Source organism: Talpa europaea (assembly GCF_964194135.1).
Source record: "Talpa europaea genome assembly, chromosome: 1".
Taxonomy (NCBI): Eukaryota; Metazoa; Chordata; class Mammalia; order Eulipotyphla; family Talpidae; genus Talpa; species Talpa europaea.
In genome coordinates, this window is record NC_140073.1 from 50,550,757 (window position 1) to 50,572,941 (window position 22,185).

Sequence of the window (22,185 nt, forward strand, 5' to 3'; positions counted from 1 at the left end):
TGAGACAACATGAGAGAGAGAGAGAGAGAGAGAGAGAGAGAGAGAGAGAGAGAGAGAGAGAGAGAGAGAGAGTGTGTGTGAAGAAGGAGGAGGAGAGGAAGAAGGAGAGGAAATGGACCATGGGGAAAACTGCATTTCGCTGGGTAAAAGGCAAACAAGTCCGAGCCCAAGTGGAGTGTGATCAGAGGGGTTAATAAGGAAAGATCCAAGAAAATCACATTTTCCACTAGACATGGCAGAGAAACTGTCTAAGATTTGCCAACCATTCCATCTTGAACAATCACATGACTGGAGACATTACAACATTAATAAATGTCCCCTACAGATGTCAAGGCCAAAGGTAGCAAATGGGTTCCTTCTCCCATGACAATTCTAACTGATGTTGAAACAACTCCCTTTCCCACTGTTCGCAGGTGAGGTTTCAGAATTTTTTTTTTTCCAAATACACTGCTCATGTTACTCCCGTGAAATTCTAACTGATTGATAATATTTAACATGAGCAGTATATTTGGAAAAAAAAAAAAATTCTGAAACCTCACCTGCGAACAGTGGGAAAGGGAGTTGTTTCAACTAGTGATGTCTGCAGCGGATGAGGGAAAGGACAGCTTGCAAGCCACGTCCGGGGGGTGCTGGGCAATGCTGCACAGATAACCCTCTGAGACTGAGGCACTGAGTCCTCCAGCTGCAGGGAAGTTACTGTCGGCTGTTGACAGCTCTCCCGGACCGCTGCCTCAAGCTGGGCTAGTTGCAAAGGGCAGTAAGGCCAACTCCCGTTGACTCAACACAGGGTATGAAGGGCATCCAGCTCCCGCGCCCACTATGGGATCAACTGGTGCCTCCATCGTGAATGCATTGCAGTTCAACGCTTTCCTTGATCCCATCTTATTTCCCTTGCTACCTTATAGGTGTTGATCCTGAGGGCAAGCCCAATAAACTTTCAGCACACAAATCTCTGTCCTTCAGCCTGGTCCCCAGAACCTAACCTGAGATATCATGTATTTGTCATTCCCACACAAGCAATATCTCTCCATGTCTAGCCAGATAATAGCTTGTCACCTGTGTTTACTTACTCTGCAACAAAGACTCAACGTTAGCTGACAAGAACAACACGCATTCCATCAGCTTTTCCTTTCTTTCTTGTTTGCAAGGAAACCAAAGATAAGTCCTCCATATTTTCTTCTCTTGCCTATGTTAAAGGTAAGATTCTGCTTTAGGCTGGGAGACTCCCAAATTGAAAACTGAGGGCTCTATTCCTTTCACTTTCAGTCACTCCTCCGAGCTTCTAACCTTAGAAGAAATAGCATTTGTTACTGACTCACTTTTTGGAACTATTACAAATTGCAGGCGACACCAGAGAAAGAATGGTATTTGCTAATGACTCTAATTGGTATGATGCTTTCTACACAAATGTGTGTATTATTCTATAGACAGCCTTTAAAATGATGATTATTCCTTTTGAACAAAGGTGCAGAGGGTTGTAGGATTTCACAACCAACTGCTAAACGTAGACTACTTCTGGGTTTCTTGACTCCTAATCATAAAAATTCGGGTCACACATAGAAACCATTTTTTGTTGCTCTCTTAGGGTCAATATATGGCTTCTAGAAAACACTGAAATTAGCTCAGGGGGCTCCTCCTACAAACACTTTTTAGTTTTGCAAAACCTGGGGAAGTGAGTAGCGTTCAGATCCCAGATTAAGTACAGAAGACTCTGGTAGAATCTGGGCCATGATCTAACAGTCCACTGCCAGACTCCCTACTACTGCTCTGAGGAGGGACATTCTTTTTTTTTTAGATTTATTTAATTTATTTATGCATATAAGAGCTGGGATATAGGCCAGAGTTGAGGGGTGGGGGGAGAGCATTCACCAGAGAGAGTGGGGAACACAACAGGCAGATGTACTGAAATACAGTGATGAAGGGAGCAGTGGGCAAGAAAGGAGGGGTCTGCTGCACCAGACCCCTAGCTGGGGATCGAACTTGTGCTGCAGTGGCTGGCTATAGCTTGATAGTGCTGTCTTTAACTCCTGTGCTACCAGGGAGGCCCTGATGAGGGATCTTCTTGGTATCCTGTTTATCGTCATTGATATCCCCTTTGACGGGGAGCTCACCACCTCACAAGGCTGTTCATTCTATTGTACCCTAATCTGTACAATTCAAAAGGGGGAGTGTGACATTTATTAAGATCATGAATACAGAACACGCAGTGCTGTAATCAACACATGGCCGTGCTCTGTGAATGGGTTTTTTAATTTTTGTTAGAAAGAGATCAAGAGGAAAAGAGAATTAGCCTGTAGGTAGGAAGAGCATCTTCCACTTGGGCCACATTATTCAGGAATCAGTCCTTACACCGCCCCCAGATAGAGCTGAAGAGGCACTGAGGTTGGGTGTGTGGGCTCTGCAGCTGGCCCTCTTGGGTTGGACTTCAGGGTCTGCCATTTATCAGTGAGCCCTTAGAAAAGTAACATTTAGTCTCTCTGCTTCAATTTCCTCATCTGCTAGATGAGAACAATGTCACTTACCTCGGGGGATGTCATGTAAATGTTTAAAATTCTGCCAAGCATATGGTCGATGTTAGTTGTCATTTTTGTCATCATCCCCATTTTATAGACAAGGAAACTGAAGCCAGAAGACCGTCATTTCACTATGGTTGAACAGCTAATGAGGAGCAGAGCCTGGATATAAATCCTGGTCTGCCTGAGTCCTAAGCGCCTGCTCTTTGCTTTACATAACACATTATTCTGCTGTGCCTTTTGCCTCTATTTTTTTAGAAAAGGGGGAAGGAAAGAACAAACGCTCATAGGAATCCTGCCAGAAAAGCTGGCGCATCCGGCTCATTTGAGAAAGCAGTTTGTAAAAACACAGTAAGCGAATCTGGAAGTCATGTCCATAGGCAGGCAATAAAGCTTGCTACCTGCCTGCTAATGACACACGCCCGGAGCTGAGACAGGAATGACCGATTCTTGCAACTAACCCAGGGCTTTAGCTTTGGTGGTAGCAGGAAGAAGACAAATCACCAAACTCCCCATTCCCATGTGGGCTGGTGTTATAGGGGTGATTCTGCCGCCCTCGAATGCATGAGGAGGCTCGCAAGCCCTTCTCCAAGACAGCAGGACCAGTGCACTCTGCCCAGCAGTGGCTGGCAGGCTGGTCACTGGGGTGATATGCCTGCGTTGGGGTACAGCTGGTACAGTGCAGTGTCCTTGGGCTCTGCACAAAGGAAGGCTTGCAAGCAAAAGTGAAATTCAAAATATTTAACAATGGTTATGATACAGACACCAGCCAATCAGAACAGACATAATGAGCAATGAGAACAGATGTTTCTGTAAACAAACAGCATGCCATGGGACGATGTCCAAGTCTGACAGTCCTGGCAACAATGGAGCCCAATATGCAGATAAGAAGAGGGCCCCCAAGGTGGGGGCAGAGGAACTGTCACTAAAGGGTGTTCCAAGAGGGTTCCACTAAACTTCTAGAACCCCAAGAATCTGGTTTAGAAATCATTGCCATAGAGGAAAGAGTTAGTGCCTTCAAGGTCCAGCTGCTAGGTCCAATATGACCACCCCTTTGGAATGCCAAAGGCCGGCCCCTAGAAAAGCAGAGCCCTTAGTGCAGCCAGAGGCCTGTCCATGAAGGCTCCAATGGAAGAGCCAGCCTGTTGTCATTCTGCTTACTTTTCGCTTGGCCATGCGGTGTCCATTTGTGGTGCCCCAAAACAATTGTTTCTATGTGAGCATTTAGATGACAGCACCCGTTGTGCACTTCACTGAACGCACTGGACTCAGAACATAACCGGAAACTCATGAAACCATATAACCATAACTCATAAAAGTGAGCCCTGACCCTGTGTCAAGTCTGAATCCTGGAGCTTGGCCACAGCCTCTCCAAGACCTTCTTTTTCCAGGTCATCTCCATCTCTCTTAAATTCCCCCAATAGCACATGTCCCCACTACCCTTTGGGCAGAGTCACAAGGGGTCAATTATCTTGTGGCAATGAAGCTAGAGAATCATTTCTTTGACTTGCATAAGATGAAGCTTCACATGATGAAACAAGCCATAAATGCATGGTGTCTTGTGGGAAGGTTCTAGAATGGAAGGCCCTCTCTGAGAACAATGCACCAAGACCTTTCCTCTCACTGGCCTTATTCACCCAGGAGTCTGTGGTCACGCACTTGGCCAGCCTTATGAAATTCTCCCAGAAAATGCCACTTGGCTGCCCTTCTCCACGGAGCTCGAAAAACCGTGTCTCTCACTGATGACTTGAGACCCACTTGTGCCTTATAAATTGGTTCTATTTTCCAAGGACACCTTTCTCTTATGAACTGTATTAGTGTTTTTTATATTGTCTTTCACTCACAACTGTGGCCCCCAGTCTTCACCAGCTTCAACCCTTCTGGATAGAAGGGGTTCAAACCTCCCACAGTCCTGACTCAGCAGGCTCTGGATTTGAGTGACAGTATCAGGGGCATCCTTGCTAGAGCCATGGGCACCCCCATGCCAAGAGGCATCTGGGGGAGGCAGGACATTGCAGCTAAGCACCAAGCTCTTGTGCCCATCAATTAGGGTTCCATCCTGGCTCTGCCACTTACCAGCTATGTACCAACAACTTTTCAAGCCTCTACTTTATTTTACAATGTTTACAATCAAAATAGCTACCTTCTGGGGTTGTTATAAGAATTAAACAAAGGAATATCTACAAAGCACTTCACATGTTGCTTAGCACATAGTCACTGGTCAATAAAGTGAGCCATTATCAATGTTACTCATCTTTCACATCTGACTGCATCATCTTGTTCTTCCCTCTCTCCTGTACCAGCATAGGGGTTACTGGCACAGGGTTGGGGTGAGAGCAGGAAGGGGGAAGCCAGTGCTTGTGGTCTACATAGAAGCTGTGAGCTCCAGGCAGCCAATTCTGTATACTGCTAGGGACTGGAGCTTCCAGTTTCTTCCTTCTAGAACCTCTCAATTCAGTGGGAAAGAACCACAGAAGAACCAACAACTAGCATGCAGTCTGGAAAATGTTTTATTAATGACTATTCCTAAAAGAATCACCACTAATAGGTGACAACCTTTTCTACTAGCCATTGTGGGCCACATGCTTTGTATCAGCTAAGAGCATAAGCTTTCTGGCCCAGACACCTGGCTTCAAATTCCAGCATTTTCACTGATAACTCTATTCAATGTTCACTTATGTGAAACTTCTCTAGCTTATCTGGAAAATGGATGTAAAAAATAGAAAAAATATATACGGAAGATGATACCACCATGCCTTGGATATAGTAGGTGCTTAATAAATGTCTGTTGGTGGGAGGGGCCGAGTAAGCTTTACAGAAGTCACTGAAGGTGTTTGGAGAACTGAGGCTGGATGGTATTGTCCCTAGCCCTGGAGTGTCTCTGAGGAGGGCTCAAGGATGAGGCAGCACATCTACTTGGGCTGCACGGCAAGACAGTGATCAGTGGCTGACCTGGTTTGGAGCCATTTCTGAGCCCATGACCCAAGCCCCAGGGGCCAGAGGCTGGCCACTCTAATGGAGTATCTGGCAACAGTCAGGCAGAATGTTCCAAATAGGGCAGACCCTCCAGCACCAAGAGGCAGAGAAATTGAGTAGTCTCGTACAGCAAGAGTCCAGCTAGAATTCAAAAGCATATCTGTTGTGTTGTACAGAGCATGAGTATCCCACTAGGGGCAATTTGCTGCCGGGAGCCCACAGCTTCTATGTAGACCACAAGCACTGGCCTCCCCCTTCCTGCTCTCACCCAACCCTGTGCCAGTTACCCCTATGCTGGGTACAGGAGAGAGGGCTGAACAAGATGATGCAGTCAGAACACCACACCTCACTACCTCTGAGAAGGAGTCATTGAAATCAGAAAATGCCAGGCCCAGAATGGAGACAGTACACAGAGAATGAAGCATAAACCCAGGCCTGTTTACGCGAATGAACATTCTTGTAGCACAGTCTGATAAGGCTGTGACTAAGCCTGCCCAGCTGCCTGTCACAGAGCACCTTGCTCTGGAGTCAGGAAAGATAATCGCTCTGGGAACCACTTCCTTAGGAGGCCTGGAGAATGCTTTCAGGCTAGAGGGAAACCTACCTTTCAACAGAACTTCTCCTCCTCCCGTGCAGACAAGGGGAAACCCAATCCAAGCAGGAAAGGGTTTACATGCCAGTCCTGCTCAGTGTCCGTGGCTGTAAGTGACCCTCAGGGAAAGGAAGGAGTCCCAGTTCTCTCAGCTCAGAGCACCACCGACACAAAGACCCCAAAGTTCCCTGCCAGGACAGCATGACACAGGAAGCTCGGTTCCCAGGTGCACCTGTCAGTCCGGACACCAGCCCTGTCTATGTTGAGGTCCAAGAGGAGAGATCAGACGAGCACTGGGGAGCGATGGGGGGTGCAGGGGGGCAGGAAGGGGGAGAAAGGGTTTTGTTGAGATCAAGACAAATAGCAGGAGTTTTTATCTGACCCCAAAGAACAGGACAAGGGAGCGCTGTGTGATCCAAGCCAGGATGAAAGAATGGCTGGCCTCCCCTTGTAATCAAAGAGTTTAATGATGCTTATTAAAAGCCCATTTCTGGGTCCTGTTGAAAAATTACACCCGTAAGTGTTTTCTTTTTCTCATAAGAATTGCCTCCTAGAGATTAAACACAGACACACACACACACACACACAAACTCCTCAGAACCCCCACCCCCCACAATCACAGTCACACCCCCTATAAATACCACCTCCCACGTGCACACACACTCATTGCCCACAAACCTGACACATTCTGTACATCTTTCTCTCCGTACATTTCTTACAGAAAAAGACATCTTCATCAAGGATGGCCAGTGTCACAGCACACATACTATAAAGCAGCAAAAACAGGCCTAGTCCCTGAGGTTATTCATGCACCCTTTGAAATTCCAGACTTTGAAGGAGGCCAGGAGCCTCATGCTCAAGCGGTTGTATTGCCCACAAACAAACAGCATAGCCTCTAATCCACATCACTCTCCACATCTTGCCTGAGGCCAGGCAACTCTGCAAAAGCAGAAGCTACCAGGATCATTATGCTTCAGTGGGAAGCAATAGATTCAGTAGGGTCAGTGCAGAAGAAGGGGGGCGGTGCCCCCGTCCCTGCTGAATTTTCACAGATATGCTGAATCCCAGAATCCCAGCCACCTGCAGGGGGTGGCCCTGGCCACGTTTTCCTCTGGTTAACAGCTTACCCAGACCCCAACTTCCCTCTGGCAGAGAAGGCACTGCTTTCTGGAATAATCAGCTAAAACAGGAAAGTATCCCTTGCAGAAAAGTCTCCTCTTTCAACATGGGCTCCATCAGGATGCTGAGCTCTCAAACACTTTATTCACTGCTAAGAGGAAAGGTATTACCCCCATCCACACTCCCCCCTACAGAAATTGAAACCATCAGGTCCAACAGTTAGTTGTTAGCAGAAACCAATATTTTGTTGTTAGTGAATCTGGGCTTCAAGGTCAGCTCTAACCCTTTACTCACTCTGTGACCTTGGCCAACCAGAGTTTTCTCCTCTGCAAAATGGTGATAACAATTCTTTCCATCTTATGGAGTTGGTGGGAAGAGCACAAAATACCCTACAGACTGCAAACGCCAAAGCAGATGTTAGAATTCTCATGATGAGACTGTAATGAGGAAATGGAGGAGCTCATAAATTGGACTACGAGTGCCTCAAGGGCAAAGCCTGGATTAGAAATATCTTTTTATCCTCCATGCCTGGCACTGAGACTGGCACCAAAAATTCTAGGGAAAAACAGTTTGAAGGAAGGAGTGAACAATGAGTGAAGTGACTTATTCAAGGTCACAGAGCTGGTCACTTGGGACTCGAACCCAGATCCCCTGACCTCCTCATTCAGGGTTCTCTATTCCGGATGTACCGAACAGCTGGGCCTATTGAAGGTCAGTACCTGTTACATTAGCCACAGTGTGGGTCACATTTAATGAGCCCCACCATTCCCAAGGAAAGAGCCACCAACGGCCAGACCATGACAGAGAGGCCTTCACAAACTCACCAGCTGAGCATTCCACTATAGTAGTGGGAACAAACAGAAACCACAAGTGCAAACAATACCCAATGTCTCTAACAAACTCATCTTTCTGAATTGCACAAATCAGAAAATTCACAAGATTGGAAAGACAAACCCGCAGAGGTGGGTCATAGAGACTACGCATTGCAGGTTACTTTCAGCATTATTGCTTACCTACTGGCCGAGGGTCCAGGAGATCACTAGCCTTCTCTGATTCTCAGTTTTTCCATCTGCAAAATAAACACAGAATCATAATTAATCCTCTGAGACCACTGGACTAATATGTGTCATAGGTCATATCTAATATTGGTTACCAACTGCTTATGCTCCCACATAACCTGGGAAATCACTAATGTCGAGGGCTAGAAGGGAATTATTTCAAAAATGAAGTATGAAAATCAAACATGAAGTGAGATAATTGATTGCTATGTGTCAAACAAGGCCCCAATGGTGCCCAGTTCTCGATACAGAAAATTCAGTTTTCCAATCTTTCAGTCATCTATTTTATTTTTCATAGATGCAAAAATGTGAAAGACCATTAAAATACCAGGAGAAAGAGCAACATGAACGTGCCATTGTTGGGCCTCCCCAGTGGTGCAGGTGGTTGAGTGCCACTCTGTGAAGCTGTCTGCAGCCAGCCTCTACAGTGAGGGTTCGATCCCGGCCGGCCATGGAGCAACCCACGTAGCATGCAGACCTCTCCTACCGCGCCCGCTGCTCCCCTCAGCAGGGTACTTTGGTCAATCTGCCTGTTCTGCTCCCCACTCTGTCTCTGGTGAATCCCCTCACCCTACTGCACCTCTGGCCTGTACCCCAGCTATTGTATAAATGAAAAATAAATCTTAAAAAAAAGGGCCATTGTTGCAACATACTCACACATTTTAGGATAGTTTTCCAGATTTTTCCTTCTATACATGGTTTACCCTTTTGCAGAACAAAAGCTGCAGAGAACATTAAGTTCTCTACCAGAAAGTACCAAAAGTGTCGTCACCCCCTTTGCTTGCCTCTAGCATGGCATCTTGACCACTGCCCGAATTACTAACTCATTTCATTCCCACCACTTTGCCTGTGTCAGGTCTGTGGCCAGCACTGTGCACCTCTGAACCTGGCAGAATGAGGAGCATGTGATTTCAGGAGCCCTCGGCTGGTCTTTCTCCCAGTCTGGATTCAGTTACTTTGGCTGGAAAATAAGGCAGAGCCTGACTGTTGATCTCAGGGATCACATTTAACTTAAAAAGGGAAAGCTAAGAAGAGGGAAGGAAATCCACATATTTGAGTCCCTACTATGTGACAGCTGTTGAGTTAATAACGTCTACAGGTATTGCTTTTTTGGAGGGGTAAAAATTCTTTTTTTTTTATTTTATATATTTTTTACATCATTCTGCATTTTTGTACAATGTATGCTTGCTCTTCTCGGTTATGGTCCCCATAAAATTCCCACCACCCATTCACCCGTGCACGATCACCATAGTACCTTGTGCTCTTTTCCCTATTTTATCCCTCTCCCTCAACCTCCCCTGCAGAATGTCTCTGATTTATAGTTGCCTGTTGAATTTGACTTTTAATTTATTATAATTGCTTTTTTTCCCTGATCCCTTATTTGGATCCTTTACATTCCTCCTAAAAGTGCAACATGGATGGAGCTGGAAAGGACCATGCTCAGTGAAATAAGCCAGAAAGAAAAAGAAAAATACCGATGGTTTCAGATATTACTTTCGATTCTCATAACTATCTTGGGAGATCTTATGGGTGGGAAAAATGCAACTCAGTGGGGGTCAGTGGTGATTTTGGTTGCACTTTTACAATTTTTGCCATATTAGTGTCTGATGTCTACTACCATTTATTCATTGTTCCAAATCAATTCACTTTTTTTTACCTTTTTTCTTAATAGATTTTTTTTTTAGAAGTTTCCGTGGCTCTTCCTTTCTGCCCCTTCTTCTATAGCCCAAATGAAAGGCAACCTTTCAACTAAGTTTCTGTAATTGCAAAATGGTTAACAATTAAATGTAATTTTTAATCATGACCATAATAGGTAAAAATTATGGTACGTTTGAGGTACTGTTTATAAATATTTTTTCTAATACTGTGCTCAATGACTTTTGAAATGTACAATGCTCATACATGTAAGACCCCCTGTGTCTTTCGTGTCCTACTCTATCTTGGTTCAAGCCACCTGAGACCTTGAACCTGTCTGTCATATTTCAAAGTAGAAACAGCAAAACACCTAACACTTACTGTATGTCAAGAAAGTTGCCTGAGGCCGTGCAGCTAGTATGTGAATGACCCAGCTCACTTTTTTGCCTGCTTCTAACCCTGTGCATTCACAGGAATGTATTCAGTTTCCCCTCTGCCCCTTCTTGGACCCCAAATGCGTAATTCCATGGCTGCTGGCTACCACTTAAGTTCTGTTTCCAAATCAAGGCAGGGTCATCCTGTTCTGTTAGGTCACCGGCTTTTCCATAAGTGAATAGATCATATCAATGCATATTTAAGTCTCCAAAAGGGCACTTTGGTAAGAAGCTGCATAATTTCTAAAACCAAGTTTAGCAAATGTGAAATGAAAGTGATTCTTTATTCAAAGATCGAAGATAGTAACCAAGGAACCGAAAAAGACTGATAACATAATACCCAGGAATCCCACTGCCATGGCAAATGAGTATAAAATCCCCACCAGGTCAGGGCAAGTGGAAGAAAGTGACAAAGTGACAGCATTGGACACTGATCGAAGCTGTTGTTGAATGTCTTTCTAGAGCTCTAAGTTTCCATTTCCTTTCATCTGGTTTAAAATTAATTGCCATGAATTTTTTATGACTAGAGAGCAAATAGAAAGTCCTGCAGAATTCAGGCTTGCTTTCCACAGAGTTCACTATTTCTCGTGAATGTGGCTCCGAAGCTGTGTAGAATCGAGGAAACAAACAACCCTGATGATTCATTCTCCTTCCAAAGACACTTCTTCCATGAAGCCCTCTCTGGTGTCAGAATGGGTCACAACCTCCCTTGGCTTCCCTTGCGGTAACAAGTTTAATTATAGTCTCCCATATATTACAGCTTTTGTCTTCTCTTCTTTGAAAGTATTACTTTTTTCTGACTACTTACCCAAATACATTAAATATAAGAAAACTCACCTACCAAAAGCAATTTGATTCACATAGATTTCCTTCTAAAGCTTTCTGCATAAATATCACCCCTTCCAACCAGACACAGACATACATGTATGTCCAGGTACTTTACAAAATGGGATCTTACTATACACACATTCATTTTAATTCATTTTAAATGGTCATTTAGATGCATAATTAACCCCCTACTGGTCAACATGTAAATTATTTCCAAATTTTTCCTAGTGAAAATACACTAATATTTTTGTACACGTCTTCATGAGATTGTTTGATTATATACTTAGACTATACTGCTAAATATTCAAAAAATTGTAACTGCCACTACAAAAAACTGTCTCCCTTTCAATTCCTACCAGCAGTATCTAGGGATGTCAATTTCTCATGCTGTCATCAATATTTGGCATTAGCATTTTTTTTAATCTTTGTCACTGTGATAGGTAAATGGAGCCTATTTATTTTAATCTGCATCTTTTGAGCGTCAGTCGGATAATATCTTTTTCAACATTTCTTGGCCATTTGCACTTCTTTTAAGAATCGCAAGTTTATTCTCCTATCCTATTCCTTGGTCATGTGTTAGTCTTTCTCATTTGATAGATGAGAAATTGCCATTTGTCTGTTGCCTTGATTATTGTTTTTAGCTTGCTTTCAGTATTTTCAATCACAGTAAATGTCACTACCATCTACTTGTTGCCCCATCAGAAACCTGGAAACTTACCTTGACACCTCCCTGCCTGTCACTACCCACAGCCAAACTCACCAACCCTATTCATCCTACTTCCTAAGTAGACCTTCATTCAGCTCATTTTGCACCCTTTCCAGTATCACACCCTTGCCAAGTCACCATCATCTTCTACTTGAATTCTGCGGTAACCTCCTAACTGGTTTTTCCACATCCTGTATTCCAATTCTCTCACCATCCAGACGCTAGAGGGATTCTTAAAAATGCATATTGGATCATCTCCCTTGCCTAAAACCTTTTGACAGTTTCTTATTTCATTGAAGATCAAATCCAAAGTCCAGAATGCACCCTTGTTTGTGCCCTAAAATGTTACTTTTGGAGGGATTTTCTGCTCTCATCCATCTCCCCCTCCCTCCTGCCCCCGTGTCTGCCCTTAGCCACACTAGTTTTCTTTCAGGTCCTCAAATAAGTCATACTTCTTCCTAATTCAAGGTCCTGGACACGTTGTTCTCTCTCTATGATAAGTTGTTTGCTTTCCTCCTTCCTGGCCAATTCAAACTCATCTTGCTGCTGGAAAAACATCTCCTCAAGAACCTCTGTATCGGGCCTCCCTGGTGGTGCAGGCAGTTGAGTGCAGCACTGTGAGGCTGTCCGCAGCCTCTGCAGCACCGGTTCGATCCCAGCTGGCTAGTGAGGGTCTCACATGGCGCAGCAGACCTCTCCTGTTGTGCTCGCTGCTCCCCTCAGCAATGTATTTCTTCAGTCTGCCTGTTCTGTTTCCCGCTCTGTCTCTGGTGAATCCTCTCACCCTCCCACGCATCTGGCCTGTGCCCCGGTTCTTGTATAAATAAATAAATTAATTAAAAAAAAAAAGAACCTCTGTATCACCAAACTGAGTGAGCTTCTCTGGCTATTTACAGGAGTTTCCTTTCCGGTACATCTAATAAATGTAGCTAGGTACTATTTCACAAGACTTATTTAAGAGTACCCCATTGCAAGCTCCATTAGTGCAGAGACTGGGGCTCTCCTTCCAGCACTGTCTACTCAGAGCTCAGAATGGTATCTAGCACATAATAGGCACTCAACAAATACTGAATTAATTTCTTTCTTAAATTAAAAAAAAATCAAATAACTTGTTTAATCTAAATACCAAGCAAGAGACTTTAGATTTTATGAATAAAGTAATGTGTTCTTCAAATAAAAAACAGATGAGGGGCCTCCCCGGTGGCGCAGCGGTTGAGCGCTGGGTTGCGAAGCTGCCCACAGCCTCTGTGGCGCTGGTTTGATCCCCGGCTGCTCCCCGGCCACCAGAGGAGGGTCCCACATGGCGCGCAGACCTCTCCTGCCGCCCGCTGCTCCCCTCAGCAGTGTACTTCGGTCCTTCTGCCTGCTCTGTTCCCCGCTCTGGCTCTGGTGAATTCTCTCACCCTCCCGCACTTCTGACTGTGCCCACTGCATGTATAAACCAAACAAGCAAACAAATAAATCATAAATAAATAAAAATACATGCCTCTTTAAAAAAAAAAAAACAAACAGATGAGGTAAAAACCAAGCCTGTTTTCAAGGGCACACTCTCTGGTTTAATTAAACCTAAGCATGAATGATCATCTCTTTCCATGTAGAAATCTCAAAACCTTGGCTTTGGGGCCTCCCTGATGGCGCAAGGGGTTAAGACACAACCTATGAAGCTATCTGCAGCCTCTGCAGCACGAGTTTGATCTCTGGCAGGGGAGCTACTCACAAGGCGCAGCAGACCTCTCCTGACTTGCCTGCTGCTCCCCTCGGCAGTGTATTTCAGTACATCTGCCGGTTCTGCTCCCCACTTTGTCTATGGTGAATCCTCTTACCCCCTCACACCTCTGCCTTGTGCTCCACTTCTTGTATGCATAAATAAATAAATAAATCTTTAAAAAAAAAAAAAAAAACACCTTGGCTTTGGAAACCACCAGGTCATTAGAGTGGAAGCATCTGGAAAGAGGGTCTGTGACTTATACTTTTCTGTAGCTTCCTCTTCTCTTTACCCTGTGTTTTGTCCCTAATCAATGAATGTCTCTTAAATGGACTTAATTTCAAGTCAAGTTATACAGTAATTATATCAAAATCACTGCTTTCTCTATTGTCTAACATTTAAAATAAATTTGGCATTATTTAGTATTATTGGCTTAATGTCTTTTCCCTTTATAGATCAATGTTTATATTTATGAGTATTTCCTCTTAAGATATTCTTCTAAATTAAGAACAACAACAACAAAAGCAAATTATAGGTCAGAGTCTCAACTCTCATGCAGCTACATCTCTGCCCTGCTCCCTGAATCTACTTTTTCCTTAGCTCAGCATTCAATATATGGAATTACTGAATGGAATTACACATATTACAGTATAATTTAGTGAAATTTCTCCCTTTCCCTTCCCCTACAGGATGGAAGCTGAAGTGCAGGCCAGAGTGTGGAGCCACCATTTTCTTGCCTTAATTTGGACTCTCCTTACTCTAACATGGAGCACTGCCTTGGACATAACGATCAGTTGCATGTAAGATGTCAATGAACTACTATGGTCAACTCTGGCCTCTGACAGAGCATATGAGTCAGCAGATCAGAGATTTCCTGGGGACTTTATGGAGAACTCAGGCACTCATTCAGGCTAAGACAGGCTCAGGAGAAGAATAAAAGTTTCTCTCCTGCCCTGGGGAGACTGGGTTTCCGTTGGAGAGACAAGACCAAGATGCCATGAAGAGCCTTGGTTCTGCTCATCTGAAGCCTCACCCCTGGCCACTTCTCTTTTTCCTGCTTCAAGCTTCCTTTTTCTGGAACATACCCCTAATTGGAATGTTTTTCTCCACATAAAGAGGGATAGGGATACCTAGTGGGGATTGATAAGTTTTTGTTGAATGTTGTTAAGAAGCATTGGCCCCGGAACCAAAAAGTCTGGCTTTGACCCCTGGTTTTATTATGTCCTAGCTGGATGACCTTGAGTGACTTACATAACCTCCCTAAGCCTTTTTGTTTTCATCTGAAATGTAGGTGTCTGTATCTTGGGTTGCTGTGGTGTTTATGTGCCTGTAGCCTAAAAGAGGTAGGTGAATATTATTTTATTGCTACTATTACGATTTTAGTTAATGTCATACTTACTATATGCTAGTCATTGTCCTTGACAAACTTCAACTCATCCAACTCTCACAAGTAATTCTTTGAGGTACAGACAATTATTTTCCTCATTTTATAGATGGACACTGAGGCACTTAGAGAATAGTAAACTTACCCAACTTCACACAAGATATGGTAGAGCCAGGATTTGGAACCCAATGATGACCCAGAAGTCATGTTCTAAACCATTAGATTATTAATCTCATGATAGTTACTATTTAGTTAATTACAAAATTTTAGTTATTAATAACAATGATTTACTTTATTAATGATGGGCCCTGCCCATTTATATAGGATCCCAGGTAGCTGGTATGATCGGGAAGGGCATTAGGGGGCTGATAGGGAAAGGGCTAAGGATCACAGGGAATTAGGGGGGCAACCAAGTATACTTAGATTCAAAAGAATCATCCAATTCCACATGGAGCCAAGGCTCTGAACAGGGAACCAGAGCAGGAGTCCAAGTCCGTGTGCGAGGTCACAAGAGGGAATGGGGGGTTACTGAGATATCCACCATCAATCCGAAGCACTCTGGGAGTGGAAAAGGGCACTGGACTTCCAGTCCACCTATAGGAGGACTGAGATTTCCCGCTATATTGAGTTGGATTCAAGGCCCAAGTGAATCAAAGCTGCAAGGGAAGGGTGCCCTTGAGGTCCCAGGGGTCTTGGGGCTCAGAGGTGCTTCTTGAACTCTAATATCTCCTCTGCAGATGTGGAAGCTGATTTGAGGCAAGCCTTGAGCCCAGCTAAGTTGGTGTATTGTTACCAGATGTCTGAGTAGGGAGGGCTTCTCCTGAGGACCCTGGTAGGTAATGTCCACCTTCATCACTGTCAATGCTTGCCTCTTCCCCAGGACCTCTGCTGTTGAGGAGGTCCTCCAGACATGCTCACTTTAGCTTTCTTCTGCGTATTTCAGAGGAGTCAAGGATTTTATACTTTCTTACTCCCTCTTGGCTGGATTTCAGATTTTTGGTGTGAGATCAGAGTAGGGTGAGGTAGTTTAGGATAAAAAATGGTGCTCCAGCCACAGGACCAAGGCCCAAACAACCTAAACACCCATGAGGCCGGGCCAAGAATGATATCCAAAGACCAGCCATGTCCTCTTCAAGGTGTTCCCATTACCTGCCAGCCTGAACATTCTACATCAAATACTAGAGTGAGAAAGTTTTCTGTGTTGCAGGGCCAAAAAAAAAAAAAAAATGATTTTTATGTTTTACCTAAAAACTTGGTAAGTCCAATAATCATGCAACATGATGCCTCATACCCTTGGAACCCTGTGAGAGAGTCTCTTTAATTTTTAAAAACCAAGCAGTCAGGGGCCTCCCTGGTGGTGCAAGGTGTTAAGCCTCAGCACTATGAAGCTATCCTCAGCCACTGCAGAACAAGTTCAATCCCAGGCCAGGGAGCTACCCACATGGCACAGCAGACCCTCCTGTCTCACCCGCTGCTCCCCTCAGCAGTGTATTTCAGTCAATCTGCCTGTTCTGCTCCCCACTCTGTCTCTGGTGAATCCTTTCATCCCTGCACCTCTGGTCTGCACCCCAGCTCTTACATATATAAATAAAGCTTAAAAAAAAAAAAAAACAAGCAGTCAGCTCTACTGAAACATCAGTTTCACTTCCTCAACCCCCAGTAGCTTCATGCTCAGCCTTTCTTTCAACTAGCGACTGCTGGTGCCTACACTGTGCATCAAACTCAGGCTGGAATTGTGGGCAAATTATGTCCTGATCCATGTTTAAATCCCAGCTCTGATTCGGGTGAGCTGTCCAACACAGAAAAAGTTACTTGACCTCTTTGAGCCTCAGCTTTCTCATCAGCAAGATGGACATCCTGGGCACAGCCTTCCAAGGCTGCTGTGAAAATTCTGTGAAATAGCATTTCTCAAACACCGGGATCAGCAAGTCAGTCCTGATTGACTCTTGCCGATTTTATAATTTCCATTACAAATGTCAGTCCATGTGACGTGCTCCCAGGACTGACGGGGTGTAAGTGTTACAGGTAGGGTCAAGAGTCTGGGATCTGCAGTGGGATCCAGCCAGGGGATCAATTCTACCAAGATGGTCTAGGAGCAAGACTCAGGGGTGGAGTATTTTCAAGATGAAAAGATCCAGGGCACAAAGCAGAAGGTGTGAAATGTAGACTGAGAATGCAAGCAGCAGAAAATGTGGAATTCCAAGAGCATGGGGACTGGAAGGGCACAGGGCTGGAGTCTGGATGGACTCGTAGCTCAAGTTCCCAGTGATGGGCTCACCTATAAAGGGGCTCCAGCTGGGCAGTCATAGAGTTACGTTAGTCTGTGAGATCAATTACCCTAAATAAGAAGAGGATGGACTGCAAGGGCTGGGGCAGAAAGTCCCAGGGAGTCAAGGCTGATGCAAGTCCCTAACTTGGTTCAAGAGGCTGCTGGTCACCCTTACCCAATGTCTAACAGTAGCTTCTCTGCAATGGCCCTGTTACCAGAGGCTGTGGGCCTGGATGTTCTGAAGTTGCTTTAAATAGGATCTTCTCAGGCATCAACCAAAGACCCTCCACCCAAAAATAACCCACTCTTTTCTGATTGGTTAGAGCAGCAATCAGTGACCCCAGGCCTTTCAAACACAAGCCAGATCACAGTGCTGGTCTGGGGCCACCAATAGGTTGACAGGGCTGCTGCCCCAGCCTCCATGGCTCGAATTAATTCAATTCCATTCAGTTAATGTGTGTGTGTGTGTGTGTGTGTATATATATATATATATATATATATATATATATATACACACACACCTGGGCTGAGAGTCGAGGGTAGTGTGAGACTGTAACAGACAAGGTTGTGAGCCCAAGAGGTTTATAGCCAAGGACACAGGTCTGCACTGTAACCCAAAGCTGAGTGCTCAGCGTGTTCAGGAGAGGACCAAGTGACAGTGCTATGGGGACAAGAGATGGAGCTGTGGATTCCACTTGGCAGCATCAGAAAAGCTTCATGGAAGAGGTGCACTTGCCTGGGCCCTGGAGACTAACAAGGCATTTGATAGGCAAAGGGTGGGGAAAGAGCATTGCAATTCGGGGCGGTCATGCAGAGAAAGAAGCGCTGCCTGGCCACAGGGGATGAGAGAAGGTGACAGCAGGCAAAGGCAGGGGGGCAGAGGCCCTGCTGGGAGGGGCATAATGTCACTTTCTGCTTTCTTCCTAAGGCACAGGAACTGTGGTCACAGAAGAAAAAGCAAAGCAGTAACTTCTGAAGCACCACTGTGCATCTGGAAATGCACATCACATTAAAGCACACAAAGTCATTTCCTTCCAATTTTATAACCACCTTGGGGCACATATTATCACCATCCCCACTTTATAACTAAAGAAACTAAGGCTCAGGGAGATTGCATGACCAGCCCAGGGCTGCAGAGACAGGGATGGAGCCCCAAATCTCTGAATCTGAGCCCACTGATTCTTCTACACAACGGCACCTCCCTAGTGATGGAGGCAGATGTTTAATATGCTAGAAATTGCTGAGGAAACAAAGTAGTCATCACCACCACCATCTTCATCATCATCATCATCACCATCATCATCACCACCACCACCATTGTCGTGGGTCTGGCATTTTATTTCCTTAGGGAGAAAATGTACTGTATAGGCCTCTTTATAGCTGAATCTTATATGATTCTTGAGCATGTATAACTCATTAAAATCAACCACCATCAGGGACTGCCTTGGTCACTGCCTGCTCAGAGCTTGTCAGGGGCTTCCACTCCACACTCAGAATAACATTTATGACAACGCTATGAAGCAGGCTTTACTCCCTCAGTTTTAAAGTTGAGGACGGAGAGGCTCAGAGGAGCACAATGATTTGCTCTATTTATGTAAACAGAGCTGGAACTTCAAGCATGAGTATTGGGGCTCAGACCCACCTGTCAATCTCAAACTCAGTATGTCAATAACTCTTTCTAGTCTCCCTCCAAAGGGTCCTCTGCTGCTGGTTCCACCTTACTGAGTGATTCCACTTTCTTTTTTTTTTTTTTAAAGATTTATTTATTTATACAAGAACCGGGGTACAAGCCAGATATGTGGGAGGGTGAGAGGATTCACCAGAGACAGAGCGGGGAACAGAACAGGCAGACTGATGAAATACACTGCTGAGGGGAGCAGCGGGAGAGGCAGGAGAGGTCTGCTGCGCCATGTGGGCATCTCACTGGCCAGCCGGGATCCAACCCGCACTGCATAGCCTGCAGAGAGCTTCACAGCACTGTGCTCAACCGCCTGCGCCACCAGGGAGTCCCTGATTCCACTTTCTACCAGCAACACAAACTAGAACCCCAGACTACCCCTTGACACTCCTTTCCCTGTCAGTTCACCCCAGTAACTGACTCATCATGGATTCTTGCAGGTATCAAGTCTCCCAATCCTGCCCACTTCTCTCTATCTCTGCTTCTACTCCCCAAGAGCCTGCTCAGCAGATGGAAGTTTCCAGGGCCCTGTCCCAACATTATGGCAGAGACCCCCCGGGGGCTGGCCTGCGCACTGCAGTCTGGGTTGGTACACATTTTGAATGTCCCCTCTGCTCTTAATCCTGAGTTTGTCATTGCTTATAGTTACAGATTTATTTGAGCAACTCTTTGAGTCATGAACTCCACCAGGGTGATGAGCATAAAAGTTTGGTTTACCCTGTCAAGGCTCAATAAAGAAGACCAGAGTGACATAATGAATTAAACTAATGGGCGAGAGCTGCTTCCTCCTCCTTTCTTCCTGTATGTTCAGCGTTTCCAACAACTTCAGGTATTGAGTCATGAAGAAGCTGGGCTTCTTCACCGAGGGGGCCCAGTAGCTGAGGAGGGCCTGCCTGTCCTGCCAGGGTGAGGTCATGTCTCTGCTACCTACAAACACTTGGGAGACAGAAGAAAGGCAGAGTCTTTCTGGGCTCGACTATTTCCTGCTCATTAGTCACTTTATCCCCAGGTCCTTTTCAGACAACACCTTAACTCAAAAGACTTCTCGGGCTGCTCTCAAGGTAACTGTTACTGACTCTCTTTGCAAGTTTCCCTGTTCACCTCTTACCCCCCGTGATTACTCTCCTGCATTAAGCATTGTCTTAAAGACATCTGTGGGCATCTGATCATGGCTTTCTGTGGGCAGGGACTGTGTCATCCTGTACAATCCTAGATCTATCCCCATTGTTCTGTCCAGTTCCTGCACCAGAGGCTCAATCAATATTTGATACAAGAATAATCAACAAGACAAGACTCTAGGTTGGAAACTTTCTTGCCTGTTTCCAAGGTCAAAGTGAAATGTAAATGTCAGTGGTCATGATAGAGCTTACAGGACTCAGCCAGTTTGCTGACCTCCTTACTCCTGTGCAAAGGGTCTGAAAATGCAGTGGTGCATTCAATCTGAGGGACCCGATTGATGTCTTATGTGAGAACTCAAACTGTGAAAAAATAAATAAATAAAAGGAACGACTAAGAAAGAAAAGAAGGAGGTGAGGAGAAGAACAGAAGATAAACTCTTCAAAGAAAACTGCTGAGTAGAAATGTGCAGGAAAAGACTACCTGAAGAGTCACGTTCATGGGAGAAGGCAGGCCCTGGTACATCTGGAACCTGGTAAGTCTAGGGTTATGCTTTCCCACGAAATGGGAAATAGACTGGATAGATTCCCATCCCTCCTGCCCCTGACAAGCTGTGTGGCCCTCAACCAGGAATTCATCCTCTCCTTTCTTTCCCTACAAACAGCAAGAAATGCCCAGGCCCTCCAGATCTGGGATTCCCACACAAGATATATGGAAAGAACTGGAATGCAGAGGATGGAAACTGAGTCTGGGGACCTTGATCCAAGTAGTACAGCAAGCTCCAATGCTACATTTGAAGATACATTCAAACTTTCACACTTGCTTATAAGGGCTTCCTCTCAGGGTCCTTTCTATACCTCAAAATTCACCATCTGCTTCTTTCCTTATTCTCAGTTATTTTCTCCATCAACATATGCTTGTTGCCACAGGACCTTTGCACATGCCACTCTGATTTGTAGAACTTCTCCAGCTCAGTTTCATTTCCACCTACAGAAGGAACCAAGGTCCGTGGAGTGCTGATGTTGTGAGACTTTATTCTCTCTTCTACTGCTGTCTCCCAGACTTTTCTAACATCTTTAGCCACCCACAAATTGGGAGAGATTTTCTGATGTAACTGAATGTCAACCAGGCTGCACAGAGCCAGGGGAATTCCCTCTGACACTGTGTAGAACAGAGTGGGCCGGGTGGTGGGAGAGGAGGCAGGGCTGGGCTGCTTATAGTGGCTCTGCAAGGTGGGCCTAGCCCGGCCTGATATTCATGGATCTTGGAGTCCCAAATATTCCACCAGCCCAGAGATCATCTGGAGAAGGAGTCAGAGGCTTTGTGTGTTGTAGACCCCTTCGGCAATTTCTTGAAATGTATAAACTCTTTCTCAGAAAAATGTTTCCAAATGCATAAAATAAAATCCATAAGATTACAAAGGAAACCAGTTATATTGAAATAGTTATCAAATTGTTAAGATGATAAATTTGTGATACAGTAATATTTTTATTTCCTTTTAAAGTCAAGATTTATAGCAAAATCTAGAGGCAGGTCTAATAATGCTCATACCCTTGAAATAGTAATGAGTGTAAATGATATTTTGAAATATCTTCAACAACTATAATGGAATACAAAACTATCCAATCTCTCCTGATAACAAAGTCCCAGAGACTTCTAATGCTATTGTGGTTTATTGCCTATTTCACAATGGGAGAAAATGTTAACTTAGAGTTTCTTTTTTTTTCCCTAACCATGTGCTCACAGTAAGAACCTCTGATTTAGGGCAGCAACCTGATTTTACAGAGGAGAAAACGGGAGCCCTCAAAGAGACAGCCATCTGCACAGAGGTACCCAGCAAATTAGTTAAAATCGCACTCACGTGCAGGCATCTCCCTATCCCCTGGCTCTGAGAGGCCCATCTTGCAGAGCCATCTCCCATTGCACAGTACCATCTTCCTTGAGCACTCATCTTATATCTGTAAAATGGTAACGATCATGCTCACCTCTGCAGGTTACTGTCAGGATGAGATGACAAAATAGATTGGAAAATACCTTGTCACCCGGATAGTATCCTCCACTTTTATAGATCAGTGACATGTGAGTAACTGTTACATATTGCCTCATGGGAAACCAAAGGATATGAACTTTGGGTTTCAGTGAAGGGGTATACCCCGGGTAGCATATCCACCA